At 39.0% G+C, this 27,112-nt stretch overlaps 1 protein-coding gene across 4 annotated transcripts in view; it reads right to left on the bottom strand.

Annotated features, from left to right (window-relative positions):
- The window catches only part of sulf1.S (sulfatase 1 S homeolog), a 102,740-nt gene extending 84,024 nt beyond the window's left edge, over window positions 1-18,716 (bottom strand). For 3 of the 4 annotated variants that reach the window (XM_018223780.2, XM_018223782.2, XM_018223785.2), the window contains exon 1: window positions 18,365-18,716. The gene's annotated coding sequence lies outside the window, so the exon portion shown is untranslated. The remainder of the gene's footprint in view (window positions 1-18,364) is intronic. The other variant, XM_018223784.2, reaches the window with a different exon arrangement.
- Window positions 18,717-27,112: the final 8,396 nt, after the last annotated feature.

Below are 27,112 nucleotides of genomic sequence, written 5' to 3'. Positions count from 1 at the left end.
CTTGTGCTCTGATAAACTTCAGTCACTCTTTTCTGCTGCACTGCAAGTTGGAGTTCTATCACCCCCTCCCTTCCCCCCCTCCCCCAGCAACCAGATAACAGCTCCCTGACACAAGATGACAGCTCCCTGGTAGATCTAAGAACAGCACTCAATAGTAAAATCCAGGTCCCACTGCAACACATTACAGTTACATTGCATAGGAGAAACAACAGCCTGCCAGAAAGCATTTCCATCCTAAAGTGCTGGCTCTTTCTGAAAGCACATGAAAGCAAAATGACCTTAGATTGTTGCCTACAAACCAATATTACAACTAAAGAAAAATACACTTGCTGGTATAGGAATTTTTGAGTAAATTACAGTGTAATTTAGAAATAAAATCATAAAAATCATGACAGAATCCCTTTAAGGATTTTAGCTTTTCCCACTGTACCTAGAGACGTACTTCTATTACAGGTATGAGATCTATTATCCAGAATGCTTGGAACCTGGGGCTTTCTGGATAAGAGAATATAAGAGAGAAATGTATTGTTGGTGTCTAAGAAAAAATATATTTTATCTCAGCAGAACAAAATATGTGGCAGCTCACAATTAAATACATTATGCATTGGTTTGATATACAAGGAAAAACAATGAACTATGATATTGTTTCAGTGTCAGCAAATTCTGTCAAGCGATCTACAGAGAGGGATACTGGGGTCAGACTGCAATAAATTTATAAATGGGTCATTGATAATAAAAATTAAATATTCATTCTAAAAGAAAATCAATTCAGATTTTGAGGCAGATAGACAGGCAGATAGATGCTAGATTATGCATGACTACACAAGATCAACGTTGAATATCAATCTCATTAGCCTTCTAGCTGTTCCGGAGAATATCCTGTTACTCTAGACTGAAGGTAACAGGCAAAGCACTAACAAAAGAAACCTAAAAACTGTCATGTCGTTCATATATATAATGACATATGTTACAAATGTTTACCCTTAGGTACTATTGTATTTATATTCTAACATGTGCTTAAAGCATCCAGCTAACTGCTGCTCTGCACATAGGGTGATATCAGAGACAAAATGTAATTTTCAGCAGCTCTTTTGAGTGAGGTGTTTTGAAAATATTCTTTTAATAAAACAATAATAATATTCTTTTTTTTTTTTTGCAAAATGGGCAATGATGTTTAATTCTGGATTAAAGGGGAACTAATGCAAAAATGAAAATTGAATATAAGCTTCGGCATACTGAAATAAGAAACTTTCTAGATCCATCATTTAAAAGTTCTGTACCATTTCTGAAATAATCAAGTTTATCTTCACTATATCTCTCTCAGCATCTGTTTCTCTTTGTTCTGTGTTCATTCAGATCTATATCTATAATACACAAAAGCCATGAATATCTTGTAAATTATATCCTTATAAACGGTGAGTTCTGATGTCATCAGTTATAAACGGTGAGTTCTGATGTCATTTCTGTCACAAATTTGTGTATTATAATAAATAAAGTACCCCCTGTTGCAAAATATGAGGATATTAGAAGTTACCTTGGAGTTCCATGACCATGGTCATGAAACTCCTCGGTAACTTATAATATTCTTATATTTTACAAGAGGGGGTACTTAATTCACTATATATATATATATATATATATATATATATATATATATATATAAACAAGGGAAAGTTGTGCTCACCACTATTTTTTAAAAGGGCAGCCAAGTTTGGGAGTTTTACTTTGAAAGCAGCTAGTAAGTTGCAGGTAAAACTTAGTCCCTTTGTAAAATGTATAATGAAGCAATAGAATTCTTAATGAATCAGATGAAAATTAAGCGTAGGACTGGCCAGATATGGGATGACTTTGACGTAGTTGGCCAGCTTAAATATATTGCAATATATGGACAAACAATCCCTGTGTTGTTTAAAGGGTAAGGCATTTTTTAGTAGCAGTATGCACAAAATGTCGCTGTCTTAAATATATTGATAATGGGTTGAGTGCAGAGGACCTCTTGTAGTTGACTATATGTATTTTGTGGTCACACCCTCATTGCACCCCCGCCTAATGGTTTTAAAAAATAGTGGTGAGCACAACTTTCCCTTGTTTGTTATAGTTGTACAGGAGCAGTGACCAGCTCCATGTTGTAGCTCCCACCCTTCCCAGCTATAGTCAGGTGATCCCACTGGTGTCTAATAAAAGGGCAGCCAAGTTTGGGAGTTTTACTTTGAAAGCAGCTAGTAAGTTGCAGGTAAAACTTAGTCCCTTTGTGAAATGTATAATGAAGCAATAGAATTCTTAATGAATCAGATGAAAATTAAGCGTAGGACTGGCCAGATATGGGATGACTTTGACGTAGTTGGCCAGCTTAAATATATTGCAATATATGGACAAACAATCCCTGTGTTGTTTAAAGGGTAAGGCATTTTTAGTAGCAGTATGCACAAAATGTCGCTGTCTTAAATATATTGATAATGAGTTGAGTGCAGAGGACCTCTTGTAGTTGACTATATGTATTTTGTTGTTACACCCTCATTGCACCCCCGCCTAATGGTTTTAAAAAATAGTGGTGAGCACAACTTTCCCTTGTTTGTTATAGTTGTACAGGAGCAGTGACCAGCTCCATGTTGTAGCTCCCACCCTTCCCAGCTATAGTCAGGTGATCCCACTGGTGTCTAATAAAAGGGCAGCCAAGTTTGGGAGTTTTACTTTGAAAGCAGCTAGTAAGTTGCAGGTAAAACTTAGTCCCTTTGTAAAATGTATAATGAAGCAATAGAATTCTTAATGAATCAGATGAAAATTAAGCGTAGGACTGGCCAGATATGGGATGACTTTGACGTAGTTGGCCAGCTTAAATATATTGCAATATATGGACAAACAATCCCTGTGTTGTTTAAAGGGTAAGGCATTTTTAGTAGCAGTATGCACAAAATGTCGCTGTCTTAAATATATTGATAATGAGTTGAGTGCAGAGGACCTCTTGTAGTTGACTATATGTATTTTGTTGTTACACCCTCATTGCACCCCCGCCTAATGGTTTTAAAAAATAGTGGTAAGCACAACTTTCCCTTGTTTGTTATAGTTGTACAGGAGCAGTGACCAGCTCCATGTTGTAGCTCCCACCCTTCCCAGCTATAGTCAGGTGATCCCACTGGTGTCTAATAAAAGGGCAGCCAAGTTTGGGAGTTTTACTTTGAAAGCAGCTAGTAAGTTGCAGGTAAAACTTAGTCCCTTTGTAAAATGTATAATGAAGCAATAGAATTCTTAATGAATCAGATGAAAATTAAGCGTAGGACTGGCCAGATATGGGATGACTTTGACGTAGTTGGCCAGCTTAAATATATTGCAATATATGGACAAACAATCCCTGTGTTGTTTAAAGGGTAAGGCATTTTTTAGTAGCAGTATGCACAAAATGTCGCTGTCTTAAATATATTGATAATGGGTTGAGTGCAGAGGACCTCTTGTAGTTGACTATATATATATATATATATATATATATATATATATATATATTTGAGCTCACTCTATTAAATCGCCAGAAATCCTGTCTCTCTACATGCAGAATTTGTGCAAAAGGTAATTATTTTGTTAGATTTGTTTGTACTGGAATCAGTTATTTGAGTGAGCTCTAATACATCTGCTAGAAAAGGAAGCCTCCCCTATAATATTGAATCTATCTGTCAATGAATATCCAACTCCTGCATGAAGACAGAATCAAGAGAAACTGATGCTGAGAGAGGGATAGTGAACATAAACTTGATTATTTCAGAAACCATGCATAATGTTTAATTGTTTGTATTTAGAAAGTTTCTTATTTCAGTATGATGAAGCGTATATTAAATTTTAATTTTCACGATAGTTCCCCTTTCATTTATTAAAATACTCCCTCCTTTTTTCTAATGCACTAAACCCAATTAGCACATCAGGTTTTGTTTCAAAGTTTCTATAATGCTACTTACTGGAGAATTCTTAATTGCTTGTGGTGTTTTTATTAATTGATCTGTATTATTTATGCTTTACCACTTTTGATTTATTAATGTATGCTGCCTTCTTCTGAAGGCTCACTGACCAAAGCAATGCAATGACTTTGCACCTTTAATTTTGTCATTCTCTTTTTTTTTCTAGGCCCTCTACTTTTTTATTCTGATATCAAAAAGGCTTCCTGATTGGCAGTGAACAAATAGTTTAAATTCCAATTTGAGGGCTGCAGAAAAATAATTAAAACCCAAAAACACAAAGGCCAATTGCTAACTATTTTAGAATTCTGCTGCTTACACCATAGTAAAAATTAAATTTCAACCTATCCTAGACTAATTAAGCCATAAATCAAGCCATAAAGGAATAGCCAATTCCATACAAAAAGCCACTTCGGTCTACATATTTGTATTTAATAATACAAGTATTCAGTGTGGGACTGGGCTGGTGGGACACAGGGTAAATACCTAGTGGGCTCTGCAGACCCAGACTCTCTCCCCCACCCACTCAGATCATGGCCTCAAGGAAGAATAGAAGTGTGATATATTATGACAACATATTATTATAGAGAAAAAGGAAAGTATTCAAATATTAAGGAGTGTTTGCTTCAGGAAAATAACGAATTCCTGTATTGAGAGAGAGCCATCATACAGTGTCATGAAATACATTTCTGTGAATCAATTGCTTCTGTTACTTTTTGAAGCCAACTGCATAAAGTTTGTTAAATTTTGGCATGTGTCGAATTTCCAAATAGGTGCTTAAATAAGACAGAAGCTTATATCATCTAAAGATCATTAACAGTTTTTATCAGGGCTCAATTCAAGTGACAAATGAAAAAAAAGACAACCCAACATTTCTCACATTAGCAATTTTGATAATTTTTTTTTAAATCAGCATCATTTCTAGAAAACTTGATAAAGGTCATGAATTAGCCTTCACCGAACATAAACGACGAGGTGGGTGCTCTATAGGAAAGAGGTTAAAATATAAAAAAAATGCAGTTTGTATTACTGTGAAAAACCCATAAGATTTGGATTAACCTTACAAAAGCACATTATTATGTAACAACACTGCAAATAGAAAAGTAAACTTGTTACATAGTAGGTTTGAGTAAAAAATATTTATCCTAAAAGAGGTCTAATACTGTAGACCCCGCATTTTATGTTTTTCAGGGGACTAGGGGAAAAACTATATAAAATCTGGGAAAATATAAATCCAAGTAAATGTGTTAGAACAACTTATTCTTCAAGTAGTAAAAGGATATAAGCACATATTTACTATGAAATATGTGTATGAGCCACAGTCTCACTGGACTATTTACCGTATATACTCGAGTATAAGCCGACCCGAGTATAAGCCGAGGTACCTAATTTTACCTACGAAAACTGGGAAAACTTATTGACTCTAGTATAAGCCTAGACACAACTACAGCCCTGTCTCCCAGCAGTGCACATTCTGCCAAAGCGAACCCCCTCAGCGATCAACCGGACTTCTTTGCAAAGTTGATGGTGACAGAGAATTGCCAAACGGATTACTGTGTGCATTGTCCCACTGTCCCACTACCATGTGCAGAGGGTGCTGTTTGATATTGCCATCACTGTTAATCTTTCGTATAACCAACAGAGGGCGCTGTGTGATATTGCCATCACTGTTATTCTTTCATATAACCAACAGAGGGTGCTGTGCGATATTGCAGTCACTGTTATTCTTTCATATAACCAACAGAGGGCGCACTGTTATTCTTTCATACAACCAACAGATGGCGCTGTGTGATATTGCAGTCACTGTTAATCTTTCATATAACCAACAGAGGGCGCACTGTTATTCTTTCATACAACCAACAGATGGCGCTGTGTGATATTGCAGTCACTGTTATTCTTTCATATAACCAACAGATGGCGCTGTGTGATATTGCAGTCACTGTTAATCTTTCGTATAACCAACAGAGGGCGCTGTGTGATATTGCCATCACTGTTATTCTTTCATATAACCAACAGAGGGTGCTGTGTGATATTGCAGTCACTGTTATTCTTTCATATAACCAACAGAGGGCGCACTGTTATTCTTTCATACAACCAACAGATGGCGCTGTGTGATATTGCAGTCACTGTTAATCTTTCATATAACCAACAGAGGGCGCACTGTTATTCTTTCATACAACCAACAGATGGCGCTGTGTGATATTGCAGTCACTGTTATTCTTTCATATAACCAACAGATGGCGCTGTGTGATATTGCAGTCACTGTTATTCTTTCGTATAACCAACAGAGGGCGCTGTGTGATATTGCCATCACTGTTATTCTTTCATATAACCAACAGAGGGTGCTGTGTGATATTGCAGTCACTGTTATTCTTTCATATAACCAACAGAGGGCGCACTGTTATTCTTTCATACAACCAACAGATGGCGCTGTGTGATATTGCAGTCACTGTTAATCTTTCATGTAACCAACAGAGGGCGCACTGTTATTCTTTCATACAACCAACAGATGGCGCTGTGTGATATTGCAGTCACTGTTATTCTTTCATATAACCAACAGATGGCGCTGTGTGATATTGCAGTCACTGTTATTCTTTCATATAACCAACAGAGGGCGCACTGTTATTCTTTCATATAACCAACAGAGGGCATTGTGGGATATTGCAGTCTCTCCCCAAGTGTACTGTTGGTATAGGAATGATTAAAAGTGACTGCAATCTCAGCTACTCGGTCGGGTACCGCTGACCCGAGTATAAGCCGAGGTAGACTTTTTCAGACTTTTTTTTTGGATGCTCAAAAACTCGACCATGGAAAAATATCTGGTTAGTATTTTAAACCTCTTTTTTCACTTATAATAACATTCATAGAGGACAAACAGCAACTTTTGGGAACATTAGGACAAAAAAATGATGTAAACTCTAGGAGAACTTTAAGTAAAATCAGGGGAAAGCACCTGTTGAAATGCATTATAAATTGTAAAATGCAGGAAAAAACAGGGTATGTAAAATGGAGGTTCCACAGTTAATAACTGTTTCATTACAAAATGAGTCTAAAATAACATTTAATATGTCAAGGGGAACAGTACCATAAATTATAATTTCATGAATCAAACATGGGACAAATGAATCTAAAGCCGAAAGAGGAACAGACCTCAATGTCGATTCTTCGCTACAGTATCCAAAACCACAAGACAACTGCTTCCAAAATTATAGTAGTACTGAATCTTCACCATTGTAAGAGTCTCAACATGTCTCTACATGATGAAATCATTGATATTTATGGCACAGTTGTCATCCTGAAACATCCTGTAATAAAGGTCAATGTGTATCTAGAGAAATAAATAATCCCCTTTAGTATTATGGTCTTATTTATCAAAAATCTAATTTGTGAGGTTTCAGAGTTTTTTCTACTTCGAAATAAACTGAAAATTTAAAATACTTGCATGTATGTTTATTGATTAAAAAGTCCAAATATAAAAACCTCAATTGAATACAACTGTGAAAAAAAAACTCGAAAATTTTAATTTGTGAGTTTATAAACTCAAAAAAAATTGAAAACTCGGCAATCTCGAATTAAAACTAATAGCTTGAATCTGGCGTAGGACAACTCCCATTGACTTCTACATGAACTAGCAAGCTTTATGATGCTGAAGTTTTACTTTCGAGTTTTTTGAGTTTTTAGTGCTTAATAAAATTGAATTAAAAATTCAAATGTTGATAAATCACCCTTTTAGTATTATATGTAGGGGGTTATTCACTAAAATATAATTTTTCTCACTTTATTAAGAAAAAAATTTCTCCCAAACCCAAATCCACAAATAATGTTTCTTGAAAAAAATTGATGTGAAAAAACATTGCTGTTCACCACTGACAATATTCCAAATGCAGCTTTCAATGGAATCACAAATCGTTATTGACCTGTCAAGTGACATGACTCTTTCTTTTATGTTAAAAACAGTCATCTACAGTTGTCTAGTGCTTTACTCACACTTTTAGGGGGTTATTTATTAAAGTTACGTTTTTTTTACTTTGAAATCCAAATTTTTAGTGGAAAATTTTATTTTTTTCGAGAGGCTGATAAATGTCAGAATGTGAAAATACTTTGAGGCACATTTATCAAAGGTCGAATTTAAACTCTCCCCTAAACTCTCATAAATTCGAACAATCCAGATTTATTTTAAAAAATCTATTTTTTTTAAACTCGGATGAATGCAATCTGATTTGAATTTTTTAACACTCGATTCGAGTTTTTTTCCGAAAAAAACTTGAATGTCAGGAAGGCTGTAAACAACTCAGTATTGATCCCTGGACCTCTCCCATTGACTTAAACAGCAATTTGTCAGGTTTTAGGTGGCAAATAGTCAAATTTGAGTATGATAAATCTCAAAAATCGAATTTTTTTTTTTAAAAAAACTCAAATCGAATTTGAATAACTCCCTTGTTGCCTTTGACAGTTTTGATCATAAAAAAATTAGAATTTTCAATTTGACCCTTGATAAATCTGCCCCTTCATCTTTAACCTATTTGCAATTCGAAGTTATTTTTGCCTGCACTGGGTTTCGTATGATAAACCAAACATTTCGGGCATTTTTCATGCAAAAAATCTGACCAATTCAATTTAATTATGTACTAAATCCTGGATTCAGTATATCCTTATGTCTGTCTCATGATGCAACAGGGCATTCATGTATCCTTTATGTAAGGTTCTAGACATTGTCGATGTTCATTTTATTCTAACAAGGCGTCTAGACGGCCCCCCCAAAATCAGTCAAATCTGTGACTCCACTTGCTTTGGGAAATAGTAGTGAAATGATGCAAAACACGAAACAAAACAGAAAGGAAAGCCGTATAAATGCTGCCTGTATGAATGAGGCCTGAGGCACTGACTTAAATGAGTACCATTAAATGGAAGTGCTGGATTTGTGGGCACATTTGTATTTCTGCTGGAAGGCTGCAGCCCAGACTACTGCTATAAATGACACCAGAACCCCATGTTAGCTAGTGAGAGCATCGGTTGTACCGCACACTTGCTGTCACTAGAAAAGGGCATGATGGGAATGCTGAATGAACCATAAATATTTTGCCTGAGTGTTCACCACCTGGAACCGTAAATTACTTTTTGACAACATGCTGGACTTCCCCAGAGGCAGACGCATAGAGGTGTTCTATTTATTGCACTTGGGACAATTACTTTTTAAAATTCACCCAGCAGTGTTTTTTTTTTTTAATCCACCAATAAATCTGTAGGTTTCAGGTGTTTTTTTCGCCCTTTCAGCACATTTAAAAAAATGTGATCTGTGAGCCCAGGTGTAACCTGTCTGCACCAAGTAGTGGGATATGTAGCCAAGAGAAAAAGCTGCATCTGGGTACAGCAGGACTTGGGTCAATGGGCAAGTAGCTATCTCTGCTTTATATAGTACTCATTCTTTTATATGTTATCATGGCACTGTAACAGAATCTAGACAATTCACTAGATTGCAAAATAATGACTAATGTGCAAGTTTTTCAGTCCCAGGGTTGCTTTATCATCAAGACTTTGGCATTTGATCCATAAAAATGCTTTGGGTTTATTATCTTGTAAAATCAAAGACAAAGCTGACCAAAGAGATCCTTTTCACTATGTACGTTTTATAGAGGCCCTGCCAGTAAAAGGTTTACACCACATATACAAGCCCATCTGATGAATGAAGAACCCTATTTCTAAAAAGAAACAGAACAAGACCTAGAGGGGCATGGCAATACTCTGGCCCATCAGAAAACACAATAACTGCTCCACTTCCAGGCACAGCAAGCACTCTAGTGCCACTTCAACTGCCACTCACTGGGTAGTTCCAATCATGTGGGTTGCTGGATTTTAGAATTGACTGAACGTATAACCTGAAAGATTTGGGAACTTGTGTCAGTCTCATCTCATTTATAGATGGCAAGGGTAAAAGCAGCATATCACAAATACATTTTGTTTGTAATTATTTGCTGGTTTAGCTTCTAAGAGAAAGGGGGTACAGGAGAGAGTGTCAGCTGTGAGATAAAGGGATACTGTCATGTTTTTTTTCAAAACACACTAGTTAATAGTGCTGCTCCAGCAGACTTCTGCACTGAAATCCGTTTCTCAAAAAAACAAAAAATTTTTATATTTAATTTTGAAATCTGACATGGGGATAGATATATTGTTAGTTTCCCAGCTATCCCAGTCATGTGACTTTGACTGTGATATCACCCCTCCCCTTCCCACCCAGCAGCCTAACAACAGAACAATTGAAAGGTAACCAGATAGCTCCCTGGTATATCTAAAAACAGCACTCAATAGTAAAAATCCAGGTCCCACTGCAACACATTCAGTTACACTGAGTAGGAGAAAAACAGCCTGCCTGCCAGAAAGCAGTTTCATTCTGAAGTGCTGGCTCTTTCTGAAAGCACATGACCAGGCAAAATGACCTGAGATTGCTGCCTACACACCAATATTACAACTATAAAAAATACACCAGTTGATTCAGGAATGAAATTGTATTTGGTAGAGTGAATTATTTGCAGCGTAAACAGTGTAATTTAGAAATAAAAACTACACCATAAAAATCATGACAGAAACCCTTTAAAGGTGAAAGAAAGCAACGGAGGCATTTTATTGCCAATATTTTAGCTGCAATAGTGCAAGCTAGAATGCTGTATTTATTATGTAGAATGTTTTACCATACCTGAGTAAAAACTCTCTGTTTGTTTAGGATAGCAGCTGCAGTATTAGCTTGATGTGACATCACTTCCTGCCTGAGTCTCTCCCTGCTCACTTATAGCTCTGGGCTCAGATTACAGCAGAGAAGGGAGGGGGGGAGAGGAGCAAACTGAGCATGCTCACGCCCGGGGCAAGGAGGATTATGCTGAAAACAGGAAGTCTGATACAGAAACCCATGTGTACACAATAGAAGGAAAAAATGCAGTGTTTCTTTTGACAGAGGAGCAGCACTATTTTGAGGGTTTACTGGTATATTTAGGTGGACATTTCTGATAAGGCTTACTTAGTTTTAACCTTTCCTTCTCTTTTAAGAAGATACAGACAAGTCTGGCTTGTGGACTTTTGGCCTGCTAGCAAGATTATTGCTCACAACTACTGCCTGCTTGTGGGCCTTGAGGCAGACAGCTAAATGCAATAAACCCAAGAACTTTGGGGCTATTCTGCTGACCTTTCATACTCATGCCATACCCAAAAATACATAAAAAGCATGATCCATGCTAAAGAAATGAACCCTGTTATTTTTATCCACATAAACAAGCAAAGGCACAATATAACCTGTTTATAAGGAGGACTAGCATTAATTCTATACATTTCCATCATTCAAAAGTCTGCACAGCAAGCTTTACTCCGAGTATCCTCCCAACATTTTAAGAGAAACAATGGCCTCTAGAGATCAAATTGTTATTCAAAATGGCTCTATACTTGCTTAGCCTGACAGCCGAATTATCTGAACATTCATTATAATATAAGTTATTAGTTAATCTGTGAAAACACAGATCATTACTCTGCAAATTTATATATAGTGATACTGACCCACATCTGACTTTTAGTATGTTATAGAATGGCCAGTTCTAAGCAACTTGTCAATTGGTCCTCATTAATTATTTTTTATAGTTTTTTAATTATTTGCCTTCTTCTTGTGACTCTTTCCAGCTCTCAAATGGGGGTCACTGACCCCATCTAAAAACAAATGCTATGTAAGGCTATACATTTATTGTTATTGCTACCTTTTATTACTCAGCTTTCTATTCAGACCCTCCCTTATTAATATTCCATATTGTCATTTAAATCAGTGCATGGTTGCTAGGGTAATTTGGACTCTAGCAACCAGTTTGCTGACATTGCAAACCGGAGAGCTGCAGAATAGAAACCACAAATAACAAATAATGAAAACCAATTGACTCAGAATGTCACTCTCTACATCATACTAAAAGTTAATATAAAGGTGAACAAACCCTTTAAGAAATGCCAATGTTTCGATCACATCGATAAAATAATTTTCTTTTTAAATAGCAGATATTAAGTCACTCACTTAAGATACCTTATGACTGTGTTAGTTTGTTTATAGACAGGCAATACATATGCAGATCACCGCAGGGTAAACAAGCAGACTATACACCAAGAAAATAAACAGAAGCATGTGGTGGGCCAAACAAAGCTTCACACAACTTTTACAGTATATATAAGGTGTTCCTAGGATCCAGTTACTGTCCAAGGCTTAACCTGCCAAGTTTGAAAGTCACTGTTTTACTATAAAACAACAATTTGTTTCAGCTGTTGAGGGGTGCAGAAAGTTGTAGTTTAAAGGTCCTACAGTATATACCCTTTACTATTCACATTGTGACGTGCTTATTATAGGAGATTACCCATGACACCATTTTATGTGATCTCTCCATTCATGGCAAACATGCTCTACTGCAGTTACCCCTGTACCATACATATCATTTTCGGCTGTATCTGATCACACCCAAGTGATATAGCTAGGGTTACCAGTTTTAGCACTCTTATCTTTACATACAATACTAGACAACACAAAACTAGACAGCACATCAAAAAAAACCCTAGATCAACTAGAGGACTAGTGGGAGGACATTTATATGTATCAATTAATACAACATTGCAAAGGGTGCCTCTAAAGTTGGCCACACATGTAGATGTTAGTTGCCAATTCAGCTTTTGTTGATAGAAATGGCAGCCATTTGTCCAATAAAGGGCCAATATGATCTTAATTTCTACTCAATGTCTATTTGGTTTTGTTGATCAGGCAGAAATTCCGGATTACCAAGGACCACAGTGGCCCATGTATATGGTTGGTCAAATGTCCAAACCGTAATGTTTACATGTATACGCGACCTCTGCTGCGGTATCAGCTGCTAAGTAACAATGTTTAGATCCCAGAACCCAAGGAACAAAAATTATGCATTAGAAAATGAATCTAAATGAGTGCTTGCAAGTGTCCTAGCTTTGTGTTTATGAGTGCACTATATTAAGGGCAGTAAAAACACCATGCATTTCAGTGCATTAGCTCTGATGGTGATAAGATTTATTAACTACCCGGCTTAAAGGAAATCAATAACTGTTGATCCTAAGTCATTTGTATCCTTCACAAATACGGTTCTCAATCTTTTTAACAGCAGCTAGAACTGACATTGGCTTTATGGAAAGAGCAGTTTAATAAAAAAAAAAGGAGCTGCCATCCTGACTATGATTTACATCTGTCCTGACATATTTTGTGGTGGTACATGAGCTTTTCTGAGTTAACAAATCCCCAAGTGGCATGAAAAGCTGTTGCATACTACAACTTTGTCCTGACTTTCCAAGTATGGTAAAATATATTAATGGTGATCCTGATTTGAGCCAAACACCATACAATACAAATGTATCTTAATATGCCAAATCAGCTGAAAGTCTGTACTTTGTATGTGACCTAAAAGTTGGTCAGGCACAACCAGAGGAGGTTTGCCCCAGACCCACCCATAGAAAACAACAAGCAGTTAGCTCTCACTGGTAAAGTGCAACTAGACTTAAAAAAAAAAGCATCTCATTGATTGTTATGGGTTACAGTTGAACTTATATATGTGCTGATTTCAAACTGGTTGAATAGGAATAGTTTTCTTTGTACTGGTAAAATAATTATGGCTCCAAGTAAACCCCTGTTGTGTTTTACTGCAGCTTTACAGATGCCCTTAAGCTGAATTCTGTATCGAAGAACATGTCATAAGTGTACAAAGAAGTTTGTGTCCCCCAGCAACTTAGCAACTATAATTTCTTCTATGGAGAAATCAAATAAAATGTTAAGTATTTTAAGGGGCAAGTGTGTCAGTAATGATTCTTAATCGTGTGTATCTCTGTGGGGCTGCATTACTATTTCCCATGTACAATAAGTGATGTTAAAGGCTCCAGGGTATTAACTGTTCTTGCAGGGCTGGAACCGATGATATCAGAAACCCCAATTAAAAAGTACAACATGCAAATGCAACATACATACAGTACATACAGTATTTTGCAAAGAGTTAAGAGATGGACGCAAGCATGACAGGGCTGAGGGGTGAGCTGGGAGACTAAGGAACCTTAACTTAACTTACTTTTCTCTTAGGGGCCGATTCACTAAATTCGAGTGAAGGATTCGAAGTAAAAAAACTTTGAATTTCGAAGTATTTTTTGGGCTACTTCGACAATCGAATGGGCTACTACGACTACGACTTCGAATTGAAGGATTCGAACTTAAAATCATTCGACTATTCGACCATTCGATAGTCGAAGTACTGTCTCTTTAAAAAGAAGTACTGTCTCTTTAAAAAGAACTTCGACCCCCTACTTCGGCAGCTAAAAGCTACCGAAGTCAATGTTAGCCTATGGGGAAGGTCCCCATAGGCTTTCCTAAGTTTTTTTGATCGCAGGATATTCCTTCGATCGTTGGATTAAAATCCTTCGAATCGAAGGATTTAATCGTTCGATCGAAGGAATAATCCTTCGATCGTACGATCGCAGAATTTGCGCTAATTCCTTCGACTTTGATATTCGAAGTCGAAGGATTTCAATTCCTAGTCGAATATCGAGGGTTAATTAACCCTCGATATTCGACCCTTAATGAATCAGCCCCTTAATGTAAATTAGACCATTTCAGTGGTGTACACCAAATCATAAATCACCAGCAACACATTGATATCAGAAATAGTTTAGTTCAAACATTTGTTGTGCTTATTGAACATGGTAATACAATACACATGTTGGCGAGTTAGTCAGCAGATATGACCTTCACGCATCAGTTGGATAGTAAATTAATAATAAAGCAATTCATGGCTGTGATTCTAACACATCAATCTGCCCAACTAGATCCAATTCCAGAGCCAAGAACAAAGCAGACAGAGCTGCACATACAGTATATAGCACATCAGGTTACAATGCGGTTATAAAAACCATAAGAGCGTGATGAAGTAATTGTGGGAAAAAATTATACGTCTGCGTTCATAAAATAAACCATTTCATTCATTATTACAGTACCAAAGTTTGGGTTTTCTTTGCACATATGCATTTTGCACAAATTCTGCATGTAGAGAGACAGTTGATTAGGGATGCACCGAATCCACTATTATAGATTCGGTCAAACCCCAGAATCCTTCTAAAAGATTCGGCCGAATACCGAACCGAATCCGAATTTGCATATGCCAATTAGGGGTTGGAAGGGGAAAATATTTTTCCCTTCCTGCCCCTAATTTGGCATATGCAACTAGCCGGGCAGAAGGATTCGTCCGAATCCGAATCCTGCTGAAAAAGGCAGAATACTGGCTGAACCCGAACCGAATTTTGGATTCGGTCCATCCCTACTGTTGATCTTAATAGAGTAAGCCCTAATACATCTTCTAGGCAAAAGGAGCCCCCCTATAAGATATATTGTATCTAACTTTCAATGATTATCTGACACCCAAATGCTGCATGAATAGAGAATGAAGAGAAACAAATGCTGAGAGAGGAATAGTGAAGATAAACTTGATTATTTCAGAAATGGTACAGAATTTTTAATTGGATATATTTAGAAAGTTTCTTATTTCAGTATGCTGAAGTTTAAATTTTCATTTTCGTGATAGATGCCCTTTAAGTTGACAGTAGGCACATAAATATAGGTTGAAATGAAAGGGTTTTTAGCTAAGCCTGTTTTTTTAAAATGCGTTCATTATATGTGCTTGAATTTACAGTCAGGGATGTCAAAACTGTGGCTGGAGGATATCTAATGTTGCTGTTAGTTGTAGTTTACAGGCTGGGGAATGGCTGTGTAACCTAAAATTACATAAGACTTGATAGCCAGCATGCAATGCATACAGGTATATCCAATGACAGGCATGAATAATACAGCTTGATTCCCTACAGCACAACATCTTCGGAAATGAGCCATCTCCAATATAGCCAATGGTTCTGTCCTTGGATCTGGTAACCTTAGTGATTTACACCACAGTTAGTGCAGATAAGTTCCCAATACAACTTTGCACACACAATGCGCCCTTCTGTATGTGCCCCCCCATGCACTGAGCAGAACCATCTGTATGACATCCCGTGTAGTGACCATACCAATTAGTGCTACCGGACTGGCAAATCGGCGTATCACTATAGAAGCTTTGTTTTGCCGTTTGCGAGGCTCATGGGTTACATATCCTGTGTTTAGCTATTTGTGGCTGGTGACTTTATTTTGCTAATGATGCTCAACGCCTACACCATTAAATATTTCCTGTCTCTCTATAAATGGGATGTTTGCGGGACTTTGGTACATCGTTTCCAATGCACGGCTCTCTTCCACGTCCTTAACTTTAACCACTAACAGAACTGCTTTCGACAGAAATGAACACAATGTTAAGTGTCACAATGGGAACTTGCATACACAAGGCAATCTGCGGTTTTATAGTCTGCAACCCACAGGTTGATACAACATGTAGCGCTTGCATGATAATAAAAAAGTCTGTATAGTATTTGTAAGATATTACGACAATAAGAATTGCTTTGTTTTTTATATTTCCTGAATCTCTTCAGCCCGATGTATGGGTTGCTAGGAATGCTGCTGTCGCTCACTGTTCCTCGAAACCATCAACCAGTGCAAACACCAAATCAGTTTATTCTCTTTTTACTTAAAAATCCCTTTACTCCTTTTCTTCTTCCGATTCAGCCCTGAAACTACTATGCATTAGCTCTATTATCCAATTTTCACCAAAAATCACAAAAATCATACTAAAAGGAATCGATTGCGATATCTTGCCCTTTAATTAGAAAGTTGCGACTTTTCACTGATATAGTGCACCCAAATTAGAGATATATAGGGGTATATTTATCAAAGAGTGAAGTTAGAGAACACCACAGTCCACTAGCGTGAAATACCGCCTCTCTCTATTCGTTTCTATGGGATTTTTAAAGGTGTATTTATCAAATAGTGAACTTTCACTTTCACCCTTTGATAAACTGGCAGATAGGTAGTTAAAAAAAAAAAAAGGTTGAACTTGATGGACATGTGTCTTTTTTCAACCTTACTTACTATGTACTATGTTACTTACTATGTAAATACACCTTTAAAAATCCCATGTAAATCAATGGAGAGAGAAAGGGGCCGATTCACTAACTTCGAGTGAAGTATTCGAAGTAAAAAAACTTCGAATTTCGAAGTGTTTTTTGGGCTACTTCGACCATCGAATGGGCTACTACGACCTTCGACTACGACTTCGAATCGAATTAAAAATAGTTCGACCATTCGAACATTAGATAGTCGAAGTACTGTCTCTTTAAGAAAAAACTTCGACCCCCCTAGTTCGCCATCTAAAAGCTACCAAACTCAATGTTAGCCTATGGGGAAGGTCCCCATAGGCTTGGCTAACTTTTTTTGATCGAAGGATATTCCTTTGATCGTTGGATTAAAATCCTTCGAATTGTTCGATTCGAAGGATTTTATCGTTCGATCGAAGGAATAATCCTCTCTTTGCGCTAATATCCTTCGATTCCGATATTCGAAGTCGAAGGATTTTAATCCCCAGTCGAATATCGAGGGTTAATTAACCCTCGATATTCGACCCTTTGTGAATCGGCCCCTAAGTATTTCACTCTAGAGGACTGTGGTGATCTCTAACTTCTCTCTTTGATAAATATACCCCATAGAACTTTGGAGAGAGAGAGAGTGTTATTTGCATGTGATATCCATATGAGACTGTTTAGGCCTGAACTTTGTTCAACTTTTCAGTGCAAAGTGGGGTAAATCATTAAGGCTGCCACTCCTAACTGATAGACATATATTAGGGACAGAATTTGGGGGGGGAAAAAAGAGTGCTTGGTACCATTGCAACTCCCTGCACCCCCCGAGCAGCTTCTGACAGACAGTACGATACTGGGGGGCTGACTGCCATACGACAGCTATAGAGCTGCTGGCTGGACCTCCCTGGTGGGTATAGTTAAATAAATAACATTATAGAATAGGTAACTTGCTTGTGAGGGGCCCCTTCTGATGGTGGTGTCCCAATAAATACACTTTGCCCCCTCCCCCAAAAAATACATTTCTCCCTGTCGAAAAAAAAATATTTTGTTTCCTCGGAAAAACGAATATGACCCAAAAAGGCAAAAAAACAAGACTTTTCCTACTACAAATGATATAGTAAGTGGACTTCCCATTACCCCACATACACACACTGCCCAATTCATGTAGCAGGGAATTGTGGGTAGTCCGCAGGGACTCTTTCTAGGACAGGGCATGGGGGGAAAGTGTCTGTGTGAGTGTAATGTGCACCTTGTCTCTTCCCGAGGCAGGAGCAGCATCCACTTCTGCACAGTGTTATCTATCAGGCACAATAAGCGCATTGATAAGGCGGCAGCCCCCTGACAAGTAAAGCAGGAGAGGCATTCCATCCATGCACGCACAGTCTCCCTCACACTGGAACATCTCACTTTACCTCATGGACAGGGGGGCACCCACTTTTTTCCCTACTTCCACACAACTGGAAAGGTTTCTTCTTCTTCTTATAAATGTTCAGCGGACCACACAGCTCCAGCAATGCGCCCTTCCTCATCTAATCCCCACTCCAGCGCGATGACACAGTCTAACCCCAACCATCTGTTGAAACACGTCCTCAAGCACTCAGCAGCGGCGGCGGCGGCTTGTGTCAAGGCAAAGGCTGCCCAATCCAATTGCTGGGGCTGGTTGTCTGTTGAGAGCGCTGCAGAAACACACACACACACACAGGGAGGGAAGGACACACACTCTGCAGGTCTGCAAACTCTTCCCTAAGTAACCTGAGAGTGGGAGAGGGGAGCGCTATAAAAAGGGGCTGGTGGGAGGCGCTGCTGCAGGGAAGGTAGAGGGGAGTGATCACATCTGATGAGCTGTTGTGTTACTTTTCACCCCCCCCCCCGCCCATCCCCTGGGACCACTTGGACCCTACAGCACAGGACAGCCAAAAGAAAAGCAGCAATAGGTGACACCTCAACTGTCCTACAATTTGGGACATTCCAGCCCTGACTTCACTGCAAGCAGATGGAGGATTCTGGGAGTTGTAGTTTTAATGTATATTAAAATATAGATCCAGCTGCATGCGTCGCTTGCTGGTGTTCCAGTTAAACCACAGGCAACAAACAGCATTTGCTCACAAAGCAAAGACACTTCATTCTATAATGGAGACTGTAAATATTTGCAGAGCCCTGTTCAGCTTTACTGCCCTGATCCTGGTCTGCTAAACAGCACAACAGACAACTTATATCTGTTGTATTTATCTGGGCCGGGCCAAGGTGACACTCTAGGCAAGGGCTTCAAGCTGTGCCCCACCCAGTCCTGCATTACCATTTCCCACCTTACCATTCATATTGTCTCTGTACCTGTGCCAGCAGCCATCATGTTGCACCATGTACTTGTACCAGCACCTATGATATTGCACCCATTTGTACCTGTGCCACCATAAGCCAAAACATCCATCATATTGCTACCCCCAATCTGTACCTGTGCCAGCAGCAGCCAAAAAAATCCATCATATTGCCACTAATTTGTACCTGTGCAGGAACCAAACATCCATCATATTCCCCAAACATCTGTGTACTTGTGCCAGCAGCCACCATATTGCCCTATGCAGGGCCGCCGTTAGAAATCACGTGCCCGTACAACAACATTTTTGGGGGCCCCCTGGGCCCCGCCCATGCGGCCCCCAAGAGCCGCGCCAGATCCCGACCCTCTCCACATCACAGTTAAAAGACCACACAGACACCAGCGCTAAAAAAGGTAACCCACACACACGTTATAAAAAGCTATTGGGGACCAGGGCCCCCCAATAAGTTAAAGAAAAAAAATTGGTGTCAGGGCCCCCCTTAAAAGTTTTTTTAAAAAGCATTGGTGCCAGGGCCCCCCTTAAAAGTTAAAAAAAGTGGGGTCCCAAAGAATATTTTTAAAAAAACATTGGCGCCAGGGGCCTATAGAGTATTAAAATAATACATTAGTGGCCATGGAATCAAAAAAATACACACATTGGTGTTCAGAGGAATTGAACTTGTGGCTTCAGGACTTCAACTTTGCATACTTTCGTGACTTCGGGTCTTTTCGGCGCTTCAGGACATCAATTTCGGCTGTTTCCGTGACTTTGGGTCTTTTCGCCGCTTTGGGACTTAGGCTTCAGCTATTTTCTTGGCTTTGGGTGTTTTCTTGGCTTCGGGACTTCGGCTGTTCAGCTTTTTCGGCACTTCTGCATTTCGGCTGTTCGGGACTTCGGAAGGAGGAAGCTTTGTCGCTGTCAAGGGGAGCCCGGCTCTTTCGAAAAGTTCAGCACTGCCGCCCCTCCCCTTCAAGCCTGGGCCCGGTACATTTGTACCCCCTGTGCGCCCCTGATTGCAGCCCTGGCCCTATGTGCCTGAGACAGCAGCATCCAATTCCTCATACTCCCTCCGAATATGTACTTGTGCCAGCAGTAGCCAAAAATCCATCATATTGTCCCCAAATATGTATCTGTGCCAGCAGAAGCCAAAAATCCATCATATTGCCCCTTATCATCTGTTTACCTGTGCTAGCAGTTGCCAAGAGGGAGGTGGGAGTGCAAAAGGGGATTGAAACAAGCAGTTTATGAAATTGAAAACTATTAAAGACCAAGCAAACCAGGGTTTAAAAAACAAAAGAAAAAAAATTCCCTTAAAAGTGCACCCCCCGCGATTGCACCCTAGGGGGGTGCCTACTCGGCCTACCCCTAGTATAGCCCTGGTATTCATGCTTTGCACACATTTATTCTCCCTCCTTTCAATATTGCACTTTATCTGCCATAATAAAGAACCTCCCAAAATGTAGCCAGTACCTATCGCTATCCTATAATGTTGTCCTGATGCAGGAGTTTCAGTGTGTGCATGCAGCACCATTTACCCATATTGCACTCTGATTTCTGGGATTATCATCTTGTTTAAAGGACCAGAAAAACTAATAAATTAAAAACATTAATGTGAAGTGCTGTTGTCTTTTTATCTGTGCCTTACATATAAAAATATATTTTCTTTGAAGTAGAAGCCCTGTTTTTCATTAGCAGAGTTGTTATCATCAGCACTGCCATTTTATAGGTTGTGCCTGAACCAAGCCCCAACTAGTCTATTGTTAGAAAATGCATATTGATATTACCTTTAATATAGCAGCAACACATGCCACAACACTTTACAGAGACTATACATCATTCTCATAGCTCGTGGAACTTATACAATGATTTGGTCGATTTCGACCATACTGACAACCATCTGGCCAGTTGTGGCAAATCAGGGCAATCCTGTTGGATTAAGGATTATCTGTCCTAATGGAAAATGTCTGTTGGTTGTCCAAATGGATTGATCCTGGAATCCTGCCGATTGTTTGGGCAGTTTAAAATAGGCCCTGGCCTCATGGGCATCTTTGCTGGAAAAGATCTTTCCAAGAAAGATCATTTGCTTCAATACAAACATGTAGATCTGAATTGTCAGATACTGTATATAGGTAGAAACAATAGAATTCTACCTGCATCTGACGATTCAGCACTAACAATGGTGCCCAATTAAAAATTTCCGACTGGCCCAATTAACGAGCCGACCGATATCCAAGTCTTCTGCCAATACGGTCTCTCGTCTCCCACCATACACACACAACGAATATTGTACAAAAATTTGTTTCATATGATATTATCAGTGTGTCTACTCTATGGCCACCTTTAGGTCCCAATTATATTCACACAAACTATGTCGGTCAGTTTGGCGTTCCTATATGTTTTTGGCGCATGGGAGGCAGGCAGGCAAGGTACCTCAGGAGCACAATCAGATATTTTTGCCCTGGGTGAAATTGAACCTAGGACTGCAATGCTAGCCACAGTGTCCCCACCACAAGTTCTACCAGCTCTGTCGGGCAGGACCCTCTTCACCTCTTATATCAGTTACTGTTTTGCTTTGTATGTGTAATGATCACCGCTGGGAACCAGGGTGATCGAGGAGAGCCACTCCCTGGGGAGCGGATATGGGGGAAGCCCTGGGGTGTAGCCAAAGATGGTAGGAGGCATGGGCATGGTTGAAACGATGATTTAATAGCAACAAAAGGGTAAACAAAGGCAAGAAGGGCAAGGTGAAGATAGGGTCAGGCCAAAGTCAAAACAGGGGTTCCACGGGATACGAGGTAATGGGGTACTCACACAGGAAACAAGGATTTCAGGAACAAGGTAATCAAAGTCCAAAGCATTTAGGGCACAGGATCCAGGATACAACAGCACAGAAACATTTATGACTCAGCCCTGAGCAAAGCTCAGGGCGGGGTTAATAAAGGGCAGGTAATTGGGAATGGGGAACACATGAGGGTAAACGAGGTGGGTGGAGAATAGGGAGGAACAGAAGAACAAACTGTGAACAGGCAGATAGCATAAGTAACAACAAGAGTTCATGATGAGCCCCAAGAGCCCCTGGTGGCTCATCTGGCAAGGTGCCGTGTCCAGAACCCAGGAAACCAGGGATCGATCCTGGGCTTATCCTGACAGTATGCAAATCTGTATGTCTAGTGTATGCACCCTTTTATTGTACAGCGATGTAGAATATGCACTATGCAGTGTTAAGAATAGCAATAATAATAATAAACTTCAAATAAATAAAATAACACACTTTCTAGAAATTATGCAACATTTTAAATATGCATATAAATATATAAATATACAAATAAATAAAGGAGAACTAAAGTCTAAAATAGAGTAATGCTAGATATGCTGTATTTTGTATACTAAAAATAAACATGAATTTACTGCACCACAAGCCTAATTGAACAAATGATTCAAAGTTGGCCACATGGGGCTGTCATCTTGTAACTATGTTAAACATCTTTGCAAGACCAAGACTACGGTACTCACATGTTCAGTGTGGTCTGGGCTTCAGCTGGGAGGTTAAGCGTAGGGATCATCATAAATTATCAAAATAATATCTGCCATAGAAGCCTATACAGCAAGACTGATTAATAATCAGAATATGCAGACTGCACTGGGTCTACGGATACAAATCTCTACACGGTCGCCGGCTGCTTTATAGGGAAACAAACAAAGCTGCTCGAGTTCTGGGAAGTAAGGTGGGGCACCCCATCTCCGCCATTTGAAAGTATGATGACCTCCCTGCAGAGCAGTTAGGGACTGTCTGAAGATTCCTACCTGCAGCAGTCAGAGCAATTAAAACGAAGGGGAAATTTCACTGCATACAATCAGGTTTCTTATAAAAACGGTACACATTTTTTAATTGAAATCTATTGGCGATAGATTTCTTTTTCATTAAAGACAGTAAAAATTGGATTTTATATTTTGCCTTTAAATCCCCTGATGGTCCCATATGAAATATACATTGTCTGTGATTTCTTCAGTTTATAGACTGTAAAGGCCCCTATACACGGGCCAATATAAGCTGCCGATAGGCCGAGTTGGCAGCTTATTGGCCAGTGTGGGGCCATCCCCAATCGATATCTGGCCAAAAGTCGACCAGATCTCGATAGGGTAGGTTAAAAAATCCCGTCGGATCGCGCCCGCCCGTATCGGATGCATTATGATCCGATATCGCCCACCTCAATGTGGGTATATCGGGGAGAGATCCACACGTTTGGCCACATCGCCAAATGAGCGGATCTCTACGTCTATGGCCACCATAAGCTCTACGGAGCAGGGACCTCCTTCCCACTATGTCTTTAACCACATAGCACTTAAGCTCTTTGTTCTGATATGATCTCTGTGTATATTTATTATGTGATTTGTCTTCCCTGTGTATACTTTTAGATATATTGTACTTTTATGCAGTGTACACCGCTGCGGCTCCTTAAAGGGCATGTAAAGGCAAAAAAATAAAATCCCATTTTTACTTTCTTTAATGAAAAAGAAACCTATCTCCAATATACTTTAATTAAAAAAGGTTTGCCGTTTTTATAAGAAACCTGATTGTATGCAGTGAAATTCTCCCTTCATTTACTGCTGTGGATAGGAATTGTTAGACGGTCCCTAACTGTTCTGCAGAGAAACAATCATACTTATGAACAGCAGGGGGAGCCCCCACCTTACTTCTCAGCAATGCAGAACTCAAGCAGCTTTTTTTGTTTCCCTGTTTTGATAATTTACGACGATCCCTAAGAAGCCCAGACCACACTGAACATGTGCACAGTCTTGGTCTTGCAAAGATGTTTAACAAAGTTACAAGATGGTGACCCCCTGTGGCCAACTTTGAAAGCATAAATTATTTGTTTTATTAGGCTTGTGGTGCAGTAAATTCATGTTTATGTTTAGTATACAAAATACAGCATTTCTAGCCTTATTCTATTTTAGACTTTACTTCCCCTTTAACAGCACATTACAAATAAAGTTATACATACATGTCAGTATATAACTACAGAAGTGAGGTTTGTAAAGTGTCCACTAGCTGCTAAATATAGTTGCTAAAGATTCTTTATTCGGATGAATGTGCTGTCTAATGTAAATGATGGAAGCACCGTCCCCACTAAACATGAACATCATTAAGTTCAGAACTTGTCCCTTTTCATGTCAGTGAGTTGAACTGTGAACTTGCCTACACTAGCCATGGGCTGCTACACGAGATCCTGCTGCTCGTGCCATTGTCCCATCTCTTTGCAGCATTGTATGAAAGGCTAGCATGCTAGCAGTACAAGTCGTGGGATCTGCCCTAGTGCAGAGGGGATCCTTAGCATTTGCTTGTCTCTGCTTCACATATAAATAATGGCTAATTATCAGTCTCTTATCTGTAAAAGGATTCATAACATTCCAGTGTTTTCTTTATTGAGCTGCTATTATTACTGTGATCAGCAGAGAGGTCCCATGGCCAGGTTTAAGATTAAATCTGTTTGCATATTGCTGTGGGGCTGCTTTTAGATACAGAGCAGAAAAAGCATATGCTCTGGGCCTAATGCCCAGGGAACCCACTGTTCAGAAATTTTTTTTTTAAAGGGATACTGTCATCGGAAAACATGTTTTTTTCAAAACGCATCAGTTAATAGTGCTACTCCAGCAGAATTCTGCACTGAAATCCATTTCTCAAAAGAGCAAACAGATTTTTTTTATATTCAATTTTGAAATCTAACATGGGGCTAGACATTTTGTCAATTTCCCAGCTGCCCCTGGTCATGTGACTTATGTCTGCACTTTAGGAGATAAATGCTTTCTGGCAGGCTGCTGTTTTTCCTTCTTAATGTAACTGAATGTGTATCAGTGGGACATGGGTTTTTACTATTGAGTGTTGTTCTTAGTTCTACCAGGCAGCTGTTATCTTGTGTTAGGGAGCTGTTATCTGGTTACCTTCCCATTGTTCTTTTGTTTAGCTGCTGGGGGGGGGAAAGGGAGGGGGGTGATATCACTCCAACTTGCAGTACAGCAGTAAAGAGTGATTGAAGTTTATCAGAGCACAAGTCACATGACTTGGGGCAGCTGGGAAATTTACAAAATGTCTAGCCCCATGTCAGATTTCAAAATTGAATATAAAAACATCTGTTTGCTCTTTTGAGAAATGGATTTCAGTGCAGAATTCAGCTGGAGCAGCACTATTAATTGATTCATTTTGAAAAAATATTTTTTTCCCATGACAGTATCCCTTTAAGTTTAATGTACACATTATTAGTAGTAACAGCATTTTTAGGGCATGTAACGGACCGACTTAACATGGGTTTTTAAACTAGTATAGGTATAGGACCTGTTATCCAGAATCTTTGGACCTGGGGTTAAAGGATCTTTCTGTAATTTGGAACTTCATACCTTAAGTCTATTAGAAAATCATGTAAACATTACGGGGCCGATTCACAAAGGGTCGAATATCGAGGGTTAATTAACCCTCGATAATCAACTGGGAATTAAAATCCTTCGACTTCGAATATCGAAGTCGAAGGATTTTAGCGCAAATAGTGCGATCGAAGGATTATTCCTACGATCGAACAATAAAATCCTTCGAATCGAACAAATCGAAGGATTTAAATCCAACAATCGAAGGAATATCCTTTGATCAAAAAAACTTAGGAAAGCCTATGGGGACCTTCCCCATAGGCTAACATTGAGTTCGGTAGCTTTTAGATGGCGAACTAGGGGGTCGAAGTTTTTTCTTAAAGAGACAGTACTTCGACTATCGAATGGTCGAATAGTCGAACGATTTTAAGTTCGAATCCTTCGATTCGAAGTCGTAGTCGTAGTCAAAGGTGGTAGTAGCCCATTCGATGGTCGAAGTAGCCCAAAAAACACTTTGAAATTCTAAGTTTTTTTACTTCGAATCCTTCACTCGAAGTTAGTGAATCGGCCCCTAAATATAAACATTAAATATACCCAATAAGGATTAACTATACCTTAAAATTAAGGACAAGATACTTGAGGAAAATTACGTGGTTTTTAAATATGTGAATGATTTGGAAAATGGAACCCAAGGAAGATGGGCTTTCCGTAATTTATGGATAACAGGTTTCTGGCTTACAAATCCCATACCTGTATTAGGGCACAATGATGTTTTGCTTGCTTTAGTCAGCAGACATTTATCCTTCTAGTTGCCAATCACCTTCAGTTACCTTTGTTTTTCCTTCTTGCCCAGGGTCAAAGTATATAAATTCAGCTCTATGCCATCATACAGAATAAAGAGCCCATGGTTAGTGGGCCTTTGTGTCCCTTTACTGTGTTCACCCAGAATGTTCAACCTAGAGCCTTCCAGCTGTCAGTCAAGTACAGTTCCTATCATGGCCAGAGCAGATTGGATATCCCTAATTTTTATTAATTTTTTCTCCCGTTCATGGGCTTTAATTCCTCATCATACCCTGTGTGGCTACACAGTGTTTCTGTATTTAAAGCCTCATGCAAATTAGCAATTTGTAGCATACATTGCTACATGATATTCACTTGCTGTTATTTTGCCACACTAATAATAATAATAATATTAACAACTGCAAGAATCTATGGGAAGTATGGTTCTTTACCTGATGAGATGTGACTCAATAAGAAGGATCTAAAACTCTAAAGATATCACCCAATTAACCACTTTAATTGGTAAACTATGATGCCCAGGCAGACTTATGGGGCAAAATTGGCCAAATAGTGCAAGTTGTTGATACATTTTTGTATCCTTTTTACAAATTACCCATTGAACACAATGGGGAATATTTATTAAAGAGAGAAGTTAGAGGTCACCACAGTCCTCTAGAGTGAAATTCTGCCACTCTCCATTAATTTCTA

Source organism: Xenopus laevis, chromosome 6S (assembly GCF_017654675.1).
Source record: "Xenopus laevis strain J_2021 chromosome 6S, Xenopus_laevis_v10.1, whole genome shotgun sequence".
Taxonomy (NCBI): Eukaryota; Metazoa; Chordata; class Amphibia; order Anura; family Pipidae; genus Xenopus; species Xenopus laevis.
This window is presented reverse-complemented; position numbering and strand designations above follow the sequence as displayed.